We start from the raw sequence: 16599 nt of genomic DNA on the forward strand, positions 1-16599 counted from the left end.
ATCACAGAATCACAGTGCAGAAGAGGCCCCTCGGCCCATCGAGTCTGCACCGATACATGAGAAACTCCTGGTCTACCTACCTAATCCCATTTACCAGCACTTGGCCAATAGCCTTGAATGTTATGACATGTGCAGTGTTCATCCAGGTACTTTTTAAAGGATGTGAGGCAATCCACCTACACCAACCTCCCAGGCAGCGCATTCCAGACTCTCACCACCCTCTGGGTAAAAGGTTTTTCCTCACATTCCCCCTAAACCTCCTACCCCTCACCTTGAACTTGTGCCCCCCTCATGACTGACCCTTCAACTAAGGGGAACAGCTTCCCCCCATCCATCCTGCCCATGCCCCACATAATCCTATAGGCCTCGATCAGGTCACCCCTCAGTCTTCTCTGCTCCAATGAAAATAACCCCAGTCTACCCAACCTCTCTTCATGACTTAAATGTTTCATCCCAGGCAACATCCTGGTGAATCTCCTCTTCACCCCCTCCAGTGCAATCACATCCTTCCTATAATGTGGCAACCAGAACTGCACACACTACTCCAGCTGTGGCCTCACCCAGATTCACCCCCACCACCGAAGAGTGAAAAATTCAGGCCTATGTTTCACTGAATTCATTCAAGCTGGGCAGTTAATAGGAATGTAGTGGGAGTCAGGGACTGTGTAGTCAGGGGGATTGACACAGCCCTCTGCAGCCAAGAGCGCTATTCCAGACAGCTGTGTTGCCCGCCCAGTGCCAGAGTTTGGGATGTATGCTGTGGGCTGGAGAGGAACTTGTAGTGAGGAGGGGAAGATCCAGCTGGCGTGATCCACATTGGTACCAACAGCATTGATATGGCTAGGAAAGAGGTTCAGCTTCTTATGATTATAAGCAGCGCAGGGCTAAATTAAAAAGCAGAGCACCTTTTTTCAAGAAAAGAGGGAGACAGACAGCAGGAAACTGCAGTTCAATTAGCTTAATATCTGTCATAGAGAAAGTGCAAGAATCCATTATTAACAACGTTGTAACAGGATACTTCGACAATCATAATCTGATCAGGTAGAGTTAACATGAGATGTGAAAGGGAAATCATGTTTAACTAATCTCTTAGAGATTTTTTTGAGTAAGTAACAAGCAAGGTGGATAACAGGGAACCTGTAGATTTGGTGCACTTGGATTTCCAATAGGCATTTGATAAGGCGCCACATCAAAGGTCACTACAGAAGATAACAGCACATGATATAAGGGGTAACATATTACCATGGATAAAGGATTAGTTTGTGAACAAGAGGCAGAGAGTAGGGACAAATGTGTCTTTTTCAGTTTGACAGGAGGGCCACAGGATGGGGACTGAACATTTTTCAATCTACATCAATGATTTAGATGAAGGGACCAAATTTCGGAGAGCTAAATCTGCAAATTTCCAAGATAGGTAGGAAAGTAAGTTATCAAGAGGAGGTAGAGAGTCTGCAAAGGGATATACACAGGTTAAGTGAGTGGGCAAAACACAAAGCAGATGGAGTATAATGTAGGAAATGTGAACTTGTCCACTTTGGCAGGAAGAATAGAGAAGCGGTATTCTATTAAAATGGAGGGAAATTGCATAACCCGGTGGTAGAGAGGAGTCTGGGTGTCCTGGTACATGAATCACCACAAGTTAGTGTGCAGGTAGAGCAAGTGATGAGGAAGGCACATGGATTGTTGGTGTTTATTGCAAAGGGAATGGAATATACAAGTCAGGATGTGTTACTGCAGATGTAGAGGACATCAGTGAGACTACATGTGGAATGCTTGTTCATGACATCTTTTGCAACCTCTCCTTTGCCTCCAACTGTCGCTGGTCTTCTATCCAGCTTCACCTGTTCCATCCCCCCTTAAACAGTATATATTTCACTACATTTCCACTTCCCATTAGCTCTGCAGAAGAGTCATACGGACTTGAAACATTAACTGTGTCAGTCTCTCCACAGATGCTGTCAGACCTGCTGAGTTTTTCCAGCATCTTTTGTTTTTGTTTCTGGAATGCTGTCAACAGTTTTGATCTCCTTATTTAAATAAATATATGATTGCATTCCAAGAATGCGAAGAACTTTCACTTGGTTCATTCCTGGGATGAAGGGCTTATCCTGTGAAAAAATATTGAACAGGTTGGGCCTATACCCATTGCAGTCTAGAAGAACGAGAGGTGATCTTATTGAAAGATATAAGATCCTTAGTTAATTTGACACTGGGAGGATGTTTCCACTTCTGGAGGGGACCAGAACCAGGAGACACAGGTTAAGATGGGGAGGTTTCCCTTTTAGGGCTGAAATGAGGAGATATTTTTCCTCTCAGAGGGTCATTATTTTGTGGAATTCTCTCCCCAGAGAGCTATGGAGCCTGGGTCATTGAATTTATTCAAGGCAGGGTAAACTGATTCTTTAATAGATAAGGGAATCAAGGGTTAGGGTGGGCAGACAGGAAACTGGAGTTGAGGCCACAACCAGATCAGCCATGATCTTCTTGAACAGCGTAACAGGCTCAAAAGGCAGAATGGCCGACTCATGCTGCTAAGTCCTATGTTCCTATGGTCACTATGTGCAGCTTGCGCGTGGCCTGCAACCTTCACCAAACCGAGGGATGAGACTGTGGGTCAACATGATGTCATAGCATGACAAAACGGATGAATTTGAATGCAAGTTAGATCATTTTTTTCAGCAAACAGTCTATTGGGTTACAGCCTTGAAGCAATTTGAGACATAACATGCTAAATGTAGAAATGTTGCAGAGGAATAGGCGACTTTAGACTTATGAGAATAGAAATTGGGCCACATTACATCATCTTTGCAGGCAGAAAATGGAATTAAAGAGGACTAATTTCAGCCACTAACATTCTGTGCCCCAAAGAGGTCTGAATAAATGTGCTGCTTGATATTAGGACTGGCCATTTATTCAGCTATTCCTGGTGGACACTTAAAACAAGTGATAAGCATCTTACATATGAAAATGAGGTGGGCCATCTCACATTATTCAGATGAGGCCTGAGAACTAATGTGTTAGTAACTGAAGTGAAGTGCAGCCCACCATCATAGCGAGCCAAAACAGAAACAACGGACAATATGCTTGCAATTCGTCAAAGTTTATTGTCATTATATTTGCTAATAAAGAAGTAAAAGATTCTCAGTAAAGATAAAAACAAGTCTGGCATTCACCAACAAGATGCAAGATCTTAGTAAAATTCACAATGGTGATAATTGTCACAAGTTCGGCTTAGGCAGTAAACTTAGGCACTTTTATAATGATGGGCAATTCAACGTGCCAATTTACCAAGCAATCTGTGTAGGTAAATCATGTGGAGATGCTTCATCTACTACATTAAGAATGGTTCACACTTCTGTTCATAATGGACAGAGACATTGCATACATATTGCATTTAAACTCATGATGGTCTGGACAGAGTAGATAGGGAGAAACTGTCCCCACACGTGAAAGGATCGAGAATGAGAGGCCTCAGATTAAAGTAATTGGCAAAAGAAACAAAAGTAACATGAGAAAAAAATTCTTTATGCCGAAGAGGCTAAGATCTGGAATGTACTGCCTGAGACTCTGATGGGGGAATGTTCAGTTGAAGCATTCAAATGGGAAGCAGACTGTTCTCTGAGAAGGAAGCATGGGCGAGGTCACAGGGAGAAGGCAGGAGAATGGTAATAAGGGAATTGCTCATCCAGAGAGCTGGTGCACAAAGGGGCTGAATGGCCTCCTTCTGCACTCTAAAAATTCTATGATTCTGCAATGTGTTTTACTAACTTCATCTAGCGTGCTTTCCATGTACAAGCCTAGATTAAGGCAAAACATTTCGACAGCTTATGGCTCCGGAATAGATCATTGTACATGTGATCTAATGTACATAACAATTAATCCAAAGTACAGGCAGCTCTTCATTTAGGATTATGGGCTACTGAGAGTAGAAGGAAAATCTTAGTGTATCCACAAAGCGGTTTATCATCCAAGGTTGACTTTGTAAGAGTAACCATTTAAAGCACATTTTGTCGAGCCATTTTGTTGAATGTCTGGGTCAGTGTGGTAAGGGTTCATCCAAATGTAATTAAAAGGTTCCAGCTCATTGACTTTATTTTAGAGTTCCTCCTTGCTGCATCTCATGCATAATCAGATGACCTTGAGCACTCTTGAACTGGAGACTTCCTAGGTTTTCACCTTGTGTTACCTTATGGCCCACTACTTTAATCATCGCCAATGAATGAGCAAAACCTCAAAATGGGATCAGAATGTGCTTTAAATTAAATCCTGGAAAGTAAATTAGGTAGATTTGGCGAAGCCCATACGATTGTTTCCTCTGTCAAAGATGGAATAATATGGTCCAATGAAGACATCTCCCAGAATCCAGAGGCCTCCAGAAGCGCTTGGAAGATACATCCCATCAAATCCACTTATGCAAGTACCTTGATCCTGGAAGGGATGCAAAGTGTGAGAGTTAGTTCCCCAGAACTACTTCATAGCAAATACTGATCCTTGTGTAAGTATAGTAATAAAAACTGAAAATACCTGCCATGTTTTACTCTTTTGTCATTACTCTATGTTTACTCAAATCAAACTAATGAACTGCAAACAATTTATCTCTGCTCTTGATTCTGTTTTGTCAGCCGTAACCAACTTTCCCAGTCAATTATCACCCACTAACTTTCCAGGTTAAAGGAGTAAAGAAAGTTTCTCATTTGAGAGCACAGTTGTCAAATAGCTTGTCAAGAAGTTATATAATGGGATGAGAAAATAAATTTCTATTAGAAACACTAGAAAAATGAATCAATTGGCAATGTTTCACTATTGAGAGTGATGATTTGGTGAAACCTAATAATGGATGAATTATGTTTAATCACTGATGATTCAAAACTGGATAATTGGGAAACATTATGTCTCACACAGGGATAATGGGCTGAAATAAAATTGGTTGATGTTTCTATTTAATGGAGCAAAGACAAATGTAAATCATTTGGTCCATCAGTCTCTGGGCCACTGCTGTGCTGCAGATACAATTCTACACTACACGTTTCATGGTGCAGTTGTGACAACACAGTTGGACTGGGACAAAGCAGTCCACATGATTGATAGGCCACTCACTCCCTCCACCAACAGCGCACCATGACTGCAGTGAGCACCATCTACAAGATTCACTGCAGAAACTTGTCAAGTCGTCTTCAATAAGACGATTCAAAGCGGAAACCTTCACCATCTAGAAGGACAAGAGTAGCAGTTGCACGAGAACACCATCACTTCCAAATCACATGCCATCTGGCTCGGACATATATCACCATTCCTTCATCGCTGCTGGATCAAAATCTTGGAACTCCTTTCCCAACAACATTGTGGGAATACCTTCACAACAGGTGCTGCAGTGGTTGAAGAAAGCAGCTCACCACCACCTTCCCAAGGGCAATTGAGTATGGGGCAATAAGTGCTCGCCTTGACAGTGACATCCATCTCGAAAGAATTCATGAAAAAAAGACCCTCCCTTGCATTATTAATTGATATGAAAATTTATTCTTATCACTAACTGTAATATATTTACTTCACCCGATCATTTTGTACATTTTAATTCATTTTCTGCTTAATTTCTCTTGAAGTGAGCTGACAAGCAATTTTACTGGATACTGAAGTCAGAGAACACAGCCAAGCCATTCAAAGTCAGGTTTATCAAATTCATCCAATTACATACCTGGAGTGTGTATTCAGATGGAGTAAGGGGATAGTCAATTCCATTGATTGTGAAGACTACATCAGGCATGGAGGGCAAATTGTTACAGTTGATGGAGGACTGTAAAACAGGCAAAGGATTTGTTAATGATTGTGAGCAGAGTGTTCTTGGAGAAGCACTTGCAAGAAATACTTGTATAACTTGTAAAATCAAAGATGCCATTATTGGATGTGCAGTTGGACATGTTTAAAAGTAGGTGTGGTTTACATTGCAGCACAGGTGCTGAGACGCTCCTGTTAGTGAACTTGCTGAGGTTGTGGGAAGCTCCCTGCAACCTATTGGCAGGAAACCTGACCACTAAGTGTTTGTTGATGAATCCAACTTGGCCCTGAAGACTGGAAAATTAGCTCTTACTTGCTAGGCTTAAGAAGAATGATTTACTGGGAAACCCAACCCCACCCCCGCCATATAGAAAACTTTCTTTAGGGTTTCAATGTTAATTATAAAATAATGAATTCAATGTATTCAGCTGGTGGCTATTAACTGGGGGATTTAATTGTGCTCCTATATATAGGAGGAGACTGAAACTGAGGTTGTTGGGTGTTGAGGTGCATGTTTATAATGTTTAAGCATGTTTAGTTCTATAAATAGAAGCATGTAAAGTTTGTAATGGTAAGGTTCAGTTCTACCTTTCACCACAAGGCTTCCTGCAGTGGAACAGGCAAGCTACCAACCAGGTCACGATGTGGGATTCACACCCATCATTTACCAGATTGGTTTCTCCTGGTGTCCTAGCATTGCCGATCCATTTGAGAGGTTGGAATTAGTGGATGTAAATGGACCATCCCTCTTCAAAATCCTCCTACATCAATGTTCCGGTTTGAAATTTCTGGAAGATCCACATTCACAAGATCCTGAACACCAAATGGGGACCTGCCGAATTTGTAGCCTTAATGTTATACTTCCTCTGTCTTACAGTGGATATTCAATGGACCTTTGTCCTATGTATTCATTTCAACTGAAATCCTTTTGGACCTTGCAGCTATCTACAAAAGTTGGATACCAGGGCACCACTGTGAATCTTTAAATTTAATAGTCATGCTTATTGAGATGAGAGATGTTAGTGCTAGGAAATGTAAGGTTTTCAGGTATCCGTCAGCATCCAAGCACTCCATGGTCGGGAACAGCAGAGTTAAAAGCCCCTCTACTCTACCCCAACAAGGTGCCTGAGCCCTATCCTCAGAAGAACTGCAAATACTGCACTATTGTGGCACGCACCACATATCCTGTGGCCTCCCAGAGTTATAATTTACAATTTATTTATAACTTACCAATTGGTAAATTAGAGCAAGGCTTGCGCTGAGATACAATGTCCATTAAGGAATTTGATCCTGATTGCCAAAACACCTTTCACATAGGGTCCTTACAGCAAAGGCTGGAATTTTTTATCTCTTTAGTGTAAGCAAACTTGAAATGCAAATGTGAAAGTGAAAGGCAGGAAGCAAATCTATATTATTACCCATTCTCCCCATATTGTACCTCGAAAGGGTGTTCTGTGATACTAAGGAATAATGGAAGAGAAATGCCAATATATGTATTCAGGTTTTCAAACTTTTTCAAAAAAATTAAACTCTTAAATAAATCATCATCATATAAATGCTACAAAATGAAAAGTACATGAATAGAATCTCCTTTGGTTGATTATAAAACTTGGTGTGTTCCATGGAAGCTTACCAGGCCACCGTATCCTTCAGTTGCACCGATCATTAGCTGGATAATGCTGATGGATTCACTGGGGCCAGTGAGCAGAGAAGTACCAGTGTCAACGATGGCCTGGCAGCCTTCACTACAGGCCACAAACTCCCCATTGATTGACACACTGAAAGCAAAAAGCGGTTAGAATTAATTGAACCCATTCCATCCATAAACCTCTAAATCTCTTGCTCCCTTTAACCTACTCCTGAAACTCCACCTTTTTTGACCAAGGTTTTGATCACTGGTCCCACCTCTTTACAATGACATAGGAACATAAAAAATAGGAGCAGGAGTAGGCAGTACTACCCTTCGGAATGGCTCAGCCATTCAATAAGATCATAGCAAATCTTTGACCTCATTTCGACCTTCTCACACTATCCCCACAACCATAATTCTCTTAGTATAGAAAAACCTACCAATCTCTCTCTTCAATATACCCAATGACTGAGCATATGCAACTCTCTGGGCTAACTCCAAAGATTCTCCACTCTTCGAGTGAAGAAATTTCTCTTCCAGTCCAATTTGGCCGTCTACTTATTCTGAGGCATTAGCCACTAATTTTGTACTTTCCACAAGTGCAGAAACATCTGCCTAGCATCTGCTCTGCCAAGCCCCTTAAACATTTTAGATGTTCCAATGACATCACGGGCAGGATTTTCCAGCCCCGCCTGCTGCCAGGATTGTCCGCTCCTGCCAAAAATCAATGGAATTTTGTCTGGTCTGCTGCATCCCCCTAATACAGATCCCACCATAGTGGCCACTGCTGGCACTGCATCTAGTTCCTAGTGGAGATCAGCAATGGGGCTAGAAGGGGAGACACGTTGCCTGGATTTTGGGGGGTCTAGGCTAGTTGGCCCCAGTGAGGAGAAATGGGGGCTGGAGTGCGCAGAATGGAGGAGGGAGGAAACCTGAAAGTGGTTGGTTTGCAGTTGGTAAGGGTGAGGTAGCATCTGATTTTAGTGGGAATCCACCCCCCCAACCCCCCAAATGGACCCAAGCAGCCGGTAAAGGAGGAATGCTGTCCCGTCACCACTCCCCTTCCAAATGCCTCAGGAATGTGACCTGGTGACCTTCAAACTTCACTCAGACCTCTGCCCGCCCTGGGAAAATTTGCAGTGGGGTGGAAAGAGGCCCTTAATGAGGATTTCAATTGGCTCAAGGGTGGGTGGGTTACCCACTGCCTCCATTGATGTGTAAAATTACGGTGGGTTTGGGGGTGGGTAGATTGGTGCCGGGAAAGGCAGCAATTTTATACGCCCCTTCCCACCACCTCCTGCCCACCCCTCGCCCACCTGCCGGCCGGACCCCATTATTCAGCCCATGATTTACATTCTTGTGAGGGTTCAGCTTAAACTTTGTCACCTGGGTTATAACATGGCAGCAGGGACCACCGGCTGACTGTAGAAAACACCAGCACATTTTCCTGGCAATTTGTACCTTGACACATGAATAGGCAGCAGATCCAATTCCCTGTTCCTTAACGTTAATCGATTCATTTTAATGGACAGCAAATCATGCAGCTTCAATAGTTGGCACATGCTTCGCCAAGGTCTCTGAGAGAGTGCGGTTTTGTAACGTTCTGCAATAAGTTTACCCTTAGATACATTAAGTTTTTGTTCGCTCAGGCTGGATCTAAACAATGGTCTAATTGTGATGTGGAAGTTATCCATTTGTTGGCTCGTTCCCTGTGTTTTTTCCTGAATGTTGAAAACTGTTACACAGTAACTCGACAACTACTCTGACATTTCCACATCAAAGACATGATTTGTAATGTTGAGTGCAATGTGATTGTTACAGAATCTATGCCAGTTGTAAAATGGATTGGTCATTTACCTGTCCAAGCTGATTTGCCAGTAGGTTTGTTGAGTGACGGGCACCCAGTTAATTTGACCTGTGTAGTGGTTTGGATCGACTCCACCAAATACAACTTCACTTCCAGACCCACCAGGCTGTCTGTAAAACAATTCAACTAGAATGTTAATTTCAGCAATGGCCTGTCTGACATTGAAATGAGAATAAACAGAACTTCCAAAAATCCTGAGCAGCAACATCTTTTCTTTCGAGGTAACACAATGTGTTATCATTAACCCTGAGAATCAGACCAAAGTCAATATTTTCCGAAAGAAAAGAAAACACACACTTGATCTACACTGTGTTGGTTGAAATTCAACATTGTTCACTCCAAATTCCCTGAACGAGATTGCAATTATCCAGTTCCCTTCTATAACTGGAAAGGAGTTGAATTTGCCCACTGGGATCCAGTTGGACGTGCTCAGAACCTTGCTAGAAGACACAGGGTCTGCCTGATATGAAAACGGTTCATTAGCGTCACTGGAAAAATGCAAAGAAGGGCAGGGAAGGACCATTGTATTCATCAACTTTCAAGAAAGAATGTTCTGCTGTGACCTTAAGTAAATCCCCATACTATGTAGGGTGCTATTGAAATGGAAGTTACTGTAATGTCAGTAAACCTACCTGGTCAGGTAAAAAGCAAACAGGTCCTGACTCACTAGGTCCTGAGACATCATGTTATCAAACACGGGTGTGGCGCCAGATGATGCAATGCTTGGATAGGCCAGCCCCAGGATCCCATCAAATAGAGAATTGGAGAATGAGCGTCCAGGCTCAGTCTTACTTAACCCAAATTCCTGGTGTTTGACACTTATGCTTGATACCTAGAAGAAAGAGGAAATTTAACATGTTCTGAAGAACTATTCTACTGAGAATCATCAATAAACCATATTGTTAGCCAGTTCATACATGGGTTTAATTTAATGAATACAACAGTAATGAGAAAGTCTAACATGATGGGATGGTTGGTTTTCCTTGGGCTGACACTTTACAAAGCTACAAAATTCAATTTTAACTGAGCAACAGCTTTTATTGATATGAGGGTAGAAAATCCACAGCTGCTTCTGAAAACCCCTAACCTCACAGGAACCTGATGTCTCTTTGGCTATGTAGCAAACAGTGCATGTGTACCCCACCTGGGGTTCCGGGTGAGTATGAGACTCGAACCCTGAAAGATATTAGAATTAAAAAAAACTGTTGGTAACATCCTTGAAGCTATTGAAATCCTCCTGTAGTTTATCATGTTCATGTCATCGGAGACCACCAACTTCATTAGTCTTGTTATCATCTGCAATTTCAGAAATGGTGAAAATGATAGGCCAATGATTTTTAGCTCTTTGTTACAGGACATATAACTGCTGGACAAAAGAAATTTTCTGTATTTTTATTCAAGAGTATCGCTGGCAAGGCCAGCATTTATTTGTCACCCCTAATTGCCTTTGAGAAGCTGATGTTGAGCTGCCATCCCAAGCTGCTGCAGTCTTCATGGTGTAGGTACACCCATAGTGCAGTTTGGGAGGGAGTTAGGGAGGATTTTTACGCAGCAACAGTGAAGGCACATTGATGTAGCTCAAGCCAGGATGGCCTGTGACTTACAGGGGAACCTGCAGGTGATGATGTTCCCACACGTCTGCGGATTGTATAGGTTGAGGGTATGGAAGTTGCTGTTGAAGGAGCCTTGGTGAGATGCTAAGTGTCATCTTATAGATGGTATGCATTGTTGCCTCTGTGTACCAGTAGTGCGGGGAGTGAATGTTTAAGGTGGTGAATGGGGTGCTGATAAATAGGCTTCAGTTTCTTGAGTGTTGCTGCAGTTGCACTCATCCAGGCAAGTGGACAGTATTCCATCACACTCCTGACCTGCCCCTTGTAGATAGTGGACAGGCTTTGGGGAGTCAGGGAGTGAGTTACTCACTGCAGAACTCTCAGCCTCTAACCTGCTCTTGTAGCCACAGTATTCATGTGGCTGGTTCAGTTAAGTTTCTGGTCAGTCTGAAGGCTGGGATCTGATAGTAGAAGATATTAATAGTCAGCAAACCCACACTTGAATGGGCAATTGAAGAATTTTGACACTGTTTTGTTATAACATTATTAGTATAAGTTACAATGTACTTACAGTGACTGTGTCATAGCCCAGGATCCCAGTCATACTGCCGGAACCGTACTGAATGGAAAGTGGTTGGTTTGTTGCCTGATAAGTTGATGATTTGCTTGGCCAAATTTCTTGTGGTTTTCTGTAAAAATAGTATTCGATTTAATGGTTTGCTTATTTTATTCCACTACTGGGTCGTGCATAGATCCTACCAAAAATATTTTTTCTAATTCTTCATTTGTAGTACTATTTGTTTCTGTTGAATTTTACACTCATTTATGTGAGGGATATTGGTGCTGGTGAATGAACTACGTTACATATCAGGCAACCAGCATTATTATCAAGAGCTCACAGGTTCAAGTTACACGGGTTAGCATTAGAGGAAAGATACCATCAATGGGACTCTGCTGCAATTCACTAATGTACCATTTTATATTTCTTGACACTGTCATCATATGGCTTCTCTTTGTGAGATTGCCAATTAATTTCATACTTTTGCAGTGTTCTCCCGTGTGTCCATGATCACTAAGAAACTACTTAGACTAGCCAAGTTGATTTCATGTAGGAGGCCTTTGTCCCATCAATACGAAAAAAGGACTTGCATTTATATAATGCCTTTCACAACCACAGAATATACCAAATTGCTTTACAACCACTGAAGTATTTTTGAAGTGTAGTCACTGTTGTAATGTAGGAAAGGCAACAGCCAATTTATACACAGCAAGCTCTCACAAAACGCAATGTGGTAATGACCTGATAATGAGCTGATAATCTGATTTGGTGGTTTGGATAAAGGTTAAATATTGAACAACACACTGGGAAGAACACCCTTGCTCTTCTTTCGAACAGTGCTATGTGATCTTTTACTTCTGCCTGAGAAAGGCATATGAGGCCTCGTTTTAAGTCTCATCCAGAAAATGGCACCTCCAACACTGCAGCACTCCCTCAGGACTGCACTGGAGTGTCAGCCAGATTTTTCTGTTCAAATCTCTGGAATGGGACTTGAAGCCACAGACTTTTGTTGTGGAAGAACAAATGCTACCCATTGACTATGGCAGACCCTGCGCGGGCTATAATCAAACCCAATTCTCTGGGTGAAAGCCCATGAGTCACATAATGCCAGAACACTTATTGAAGCATTAGTTTCTTTTATTAAGCATCCTTCGTAGGTGTCATGCTGCTGCTGCTTGTTATTATTCCTACCAGGAGATCAACTGTCATGGTATGTCACACTTGTCAAGTCTTGTGCCATCCTCACACTCACTACAGTTCACCTGCAATTTCCCTGTGATGCCTGTTATCCAACTACACCTAGGTCAACCCCTCTTTCTTACAATTGGTGGGCAGGCGAAAAGGCCAAGCGGCCTTTGCACTTTTTAGGAAACTTCATCCACGGGCGGAATGAGGTTTCCAAAAGCAATTGAAAATAAAATACAAATTGTCAAATTTAATTAATGCCATGTCCCTGCTCATGTGACAGAGTCACAGGAGGGGACATGTTTTATAACATTTTATGTGCCTTTATTTGTTTGTCTGAAAAGTCTCCATCTCCGTGAGGCAGCTCTGTGCCTGAGCGAGCTTTGCAAGCAAGCACTCGTGTACATGTGAGAAGTTTGTGCTTACAGTCCCTGCCCCGGCACACACAGGCAGCGCTGTGAGCTGCCACTCACGCTTCACGCTGGGCGAGCCTTAATTGGCTCTGGCTTCCTGCCCTCTCCCACCTGCCCCCTCTCAACCCACCCGACAGGGGCTAAATTCTGCCCTATGAATACTTACTGCATGATTGGATACTGCAGTAAACTGATGCGATCCAAAGATTGGATGAACCAGTGTCAAAGATGACGGTGAAGCTCTGTGGTGGGGTTCCAATGCTGATTGTTCCAAAATAAGACAGCTGTAGGAATATTTTAATACATGTAACAAGATAAGTTAGAATTGACTCAATTCGGCATTTCTGTACATGTAGACACATTGGGGAGATTTTCCCATTCCTGTGCAGAGGTGTATTGGAGAGTCTCGGTGAAGTTCATAGAAACAAATGAGGTTGGAAGGACCTATGTGTGAACTGTATAGGAATCTGCCTGATTTTCCTCCATATGCTGTATCTGGCAATCCTGGACACTCTGTCACAGGAACAAAAAGACCCGTGTAATTGAGGACAGAGGCAGTTTTGGTCTTCTGTATGAGCACAGCGTTAGTTTGCATGTGTACACCAATGACACCCATTGCTCTGGCACCATTGCCCACTTCAAGCTGTTGCTGTCTTGTGCAGCCGCAGGCCCACCATCAGGCCTTGGATTTGGCAAAGTGACTTTCTTGGATTCGTGCTGGCAAATCTGACTCAAATCTGTCCAGCCAGGCTTAATCAGAGGGTGTACAACTTTGTGTTATGCTCAACTTTGACCTGATTATCTTATGCTTATCACCAAGACAGCTCATGGTTCCCACTTCACCCGGCCTGTCTCTCCCATAGGCACAAAATCCCTCATCATTGCTTTCATCACCTTCAGGATCCAATTCTCAACTGTCTCTATTGCCATCTTCACAAGCTTTAGTTAGTTTAGTGTTCTGTAGCTTAACTTTTGCTTCCAAGTTCCTGAATGCTCACATCTCTGCCCTTGCCATAACTACACTGCCTCCCAGCTGTCAGCTTCCTCATTCACATTTGCAAACAACTTCTACCTGGCCCCACCCTATCTGAGTGATCTTCACTAGTCGTATATCCCAGACCAGGATCTCCACTCCTTGGAACAAAGGATGCTTCCAACTTCAGTGGTGGGCCAGTGTTAGCTCTCTCCGGTTGATGGAGCAGCTAAAATGGAGTGGCTTTATTTGCCACTCTGTTCTCATTAATCTGCCATATTTGTTCATTCATTTGCTTCCACCATATTGTAACCTCAAATCCACATTCTTGCCTACCCCCAAACACCTTTCACCTCCTTGCTTGCCAAGAGTCCATCTACTTCTGCCTTCAAAATATTCAAAGACTCTGATTCCTCTGTTTCTTGAGAAAGAGAGTTCCAAAGACTCACAACCCTCTGAGGGAAAAAAAATTCACCTCACCTCTGTCCTATATGGGGGACTCCTTACTTTTAAAAGGTGGCTCTAGTCATAGATTCCCCCACATGAGGAAATATCCTCTCCCCATCCACCCTGTCAAGGCTCCTCAGGATCTTATATGTCATAGGACATGAACATATGTCCATGTCCTATAGGATCTGACTCCAGTTGCAATTGATGAAGTTGCCGCTAGATTTCCCCCTGAATTTGTTCCTCTTGCTTCAGCAAAAGTGAAAAGATTACTTACGTCAATGTAATTTAAAAGAGGCTCCGTAGCCATGGACTGGGTGTTGAAGGGCCCTGCATATTTGGAATATGGATTGTAATGGTTGTTCTTCAGAAATTCCTCGAGAAGCCCACGTTCTTTAAGAACTTGGCGGGTAGATTTACCTTTCCTCAAGGGAACCCTGTGAAGATAAACAGGCCACACAGTAAGAATTGAATCGACATTGTGAACAACATGTTCCGGCCTTTTAATAAAACTAGAGGTTGTGAACCAGCACTGTAATAACGGTTATAAACGTCAGAGTTGCAAAACTCCTGCTTCAAAACAGCTCATTAACTGAAATGTTTGCATACGGAACAATAACTCGGTGTAGGTTCAGTGCATTGGATTGGGGGAATCTGTGGAGAGTGGCAAACTGGCATGCTGAGGCTTGGAGAGATTGGAACTCTTGGGCCTCATTTCCAAATGAAGACTCGGACTGCCACTCAACTCCAGCAGGAATCGCTGCCCGGTCAACAGCAGCAATTGGGGAGGCAGGAAGCTTTTGCCAGGGACCCGCAGGGATGCTTCCCAGAAGCCAGGTAGTCATTGTGGGGGGTGGGGGCATGTGGGTGGTGTAGTGGAGGGGCTGGGGGCAGCTCTCGAGTAGTGATCACAATCTGGGGAAGGGTTTTGCAAAAGCCCAGCGCATGGGTCAAGGTGTCTTTGTGGGACCTGCAAGGGAAAGTATAGAAAATTTAGACTGACCAAGAAAATATTAAGTTGCTGTATTTGTTAGTCAAGTGCATGTCATACAATTCAAAGCTGGGGACGGTTTTGACTATTTTGTGCTGATGCTATATTTTCCTCTGCAATATGCTTGGAAGGAGATTGTCAGGAGCTGGTAAACCATCACCAGATTAAAGATATGTTGATAAAAATATGTTGAATAATCTAACAGAACACAACAACGGTAGGGAAATATTTCATCTGGAAATGTTTAACAGGAAAGAGAACCAAATACCATCACCCACTGATCTTAATATAAAATCAAAAAACTGCAGATGCCGGAATTCTGAAATAAAATTGTTTGCATAAAAATGTTTCTCGAAAATGCAGGACCAGGAAACAATACATAAGAATACAAATTTAGATGCAAGAAATTTGTGTTCAAAATCTTCTGTTCTCAGGATTGTCGGAGGCAGAACATACGACCAAAGATGCGCTTCGGGACTCTGTAGAAGTCCTCATGCACTGAGCTAGTGGGAACTGCCTGGAAAGTTTCAACTTCCAATGTGAAATTCCCCTGGTCTCTGTGACTCTCCACGAATGTCTCCAACTCTGAGCTAGCGTTGAGACTCCGGACAGTTGCACAGTACATACCTGACCTTTCATCAGAACTGCGTATTGTCCTACCTGACTAAACATTCAGAGAGCTGAATGCAGGCGAGTGTAATGAGGAGCCACTTCATCTTGTCAGGCGCTTGTCAGGACGTCTGTGAGATTTGTGAACGCTCTGGGTGTTTTTATACGATTCTGTATCAGCCTATTTCATTGTTCAAAAAGTCAAATAATGTAGATTGTTAAAAATATCACCGTTATCATTGTAACGATGTCCTTATGGAAGGGCACACTCAGATTATACATGTTATTTAATAATCAGTTGATGTTTTCACAATTTGCCATGTGACATGTCAATCTCAAAAAATAAAACTTTAGAACTAATAAGAAGGCCACATGTATATTTAAAAACAAGATAACTTTTAATTCTTGCAGTTGGAACTTGTACTATAGGTTGGTCACATTTAGTACTTGGAGCATTATACGATTATAGAAACCTAGAACATGTTTCAAGGATAAAGAAGTTGGGTGTCAGGTGGGTCCTTTATAAGAGGTTAAGTAAAAGAAAAAGGCCTGCATTTGTATAGCACCAATTTGCCTCAAAAGTGCTTTATGGCCAATAAA

General features: G+C 42.6%; 1 pseudogene; it reads right to left on the reverse strand.

The window, feature by feature from the left end:
• Positions 1 to 4278: 4278 nt before the first annotated feature.
• Positions 4279 to 16136, reverse strand: LOC121282003 (annotated as a pseudogene).
• Between the last annotated feature and the right edge of the window lie 463 nt (positions 16137 to 16599).

The sequence above is a fragment of the Carcharodon carcharias genome, chromosome 9 (assembly GCF_017639515.1).
Source record: "Carcharodon carcharias isolate sCarCar2 chromosome 9, sCarCar2.pri, whole genome shotgun sequence".
In the NCBI taxonomy this organism is placed as follows: Eukaryota; Metazoa; Chordata; class Chondrichthyes; order Lamniformes; family Lamnidae; genus Carcharodon; species Carcharodon carcharias.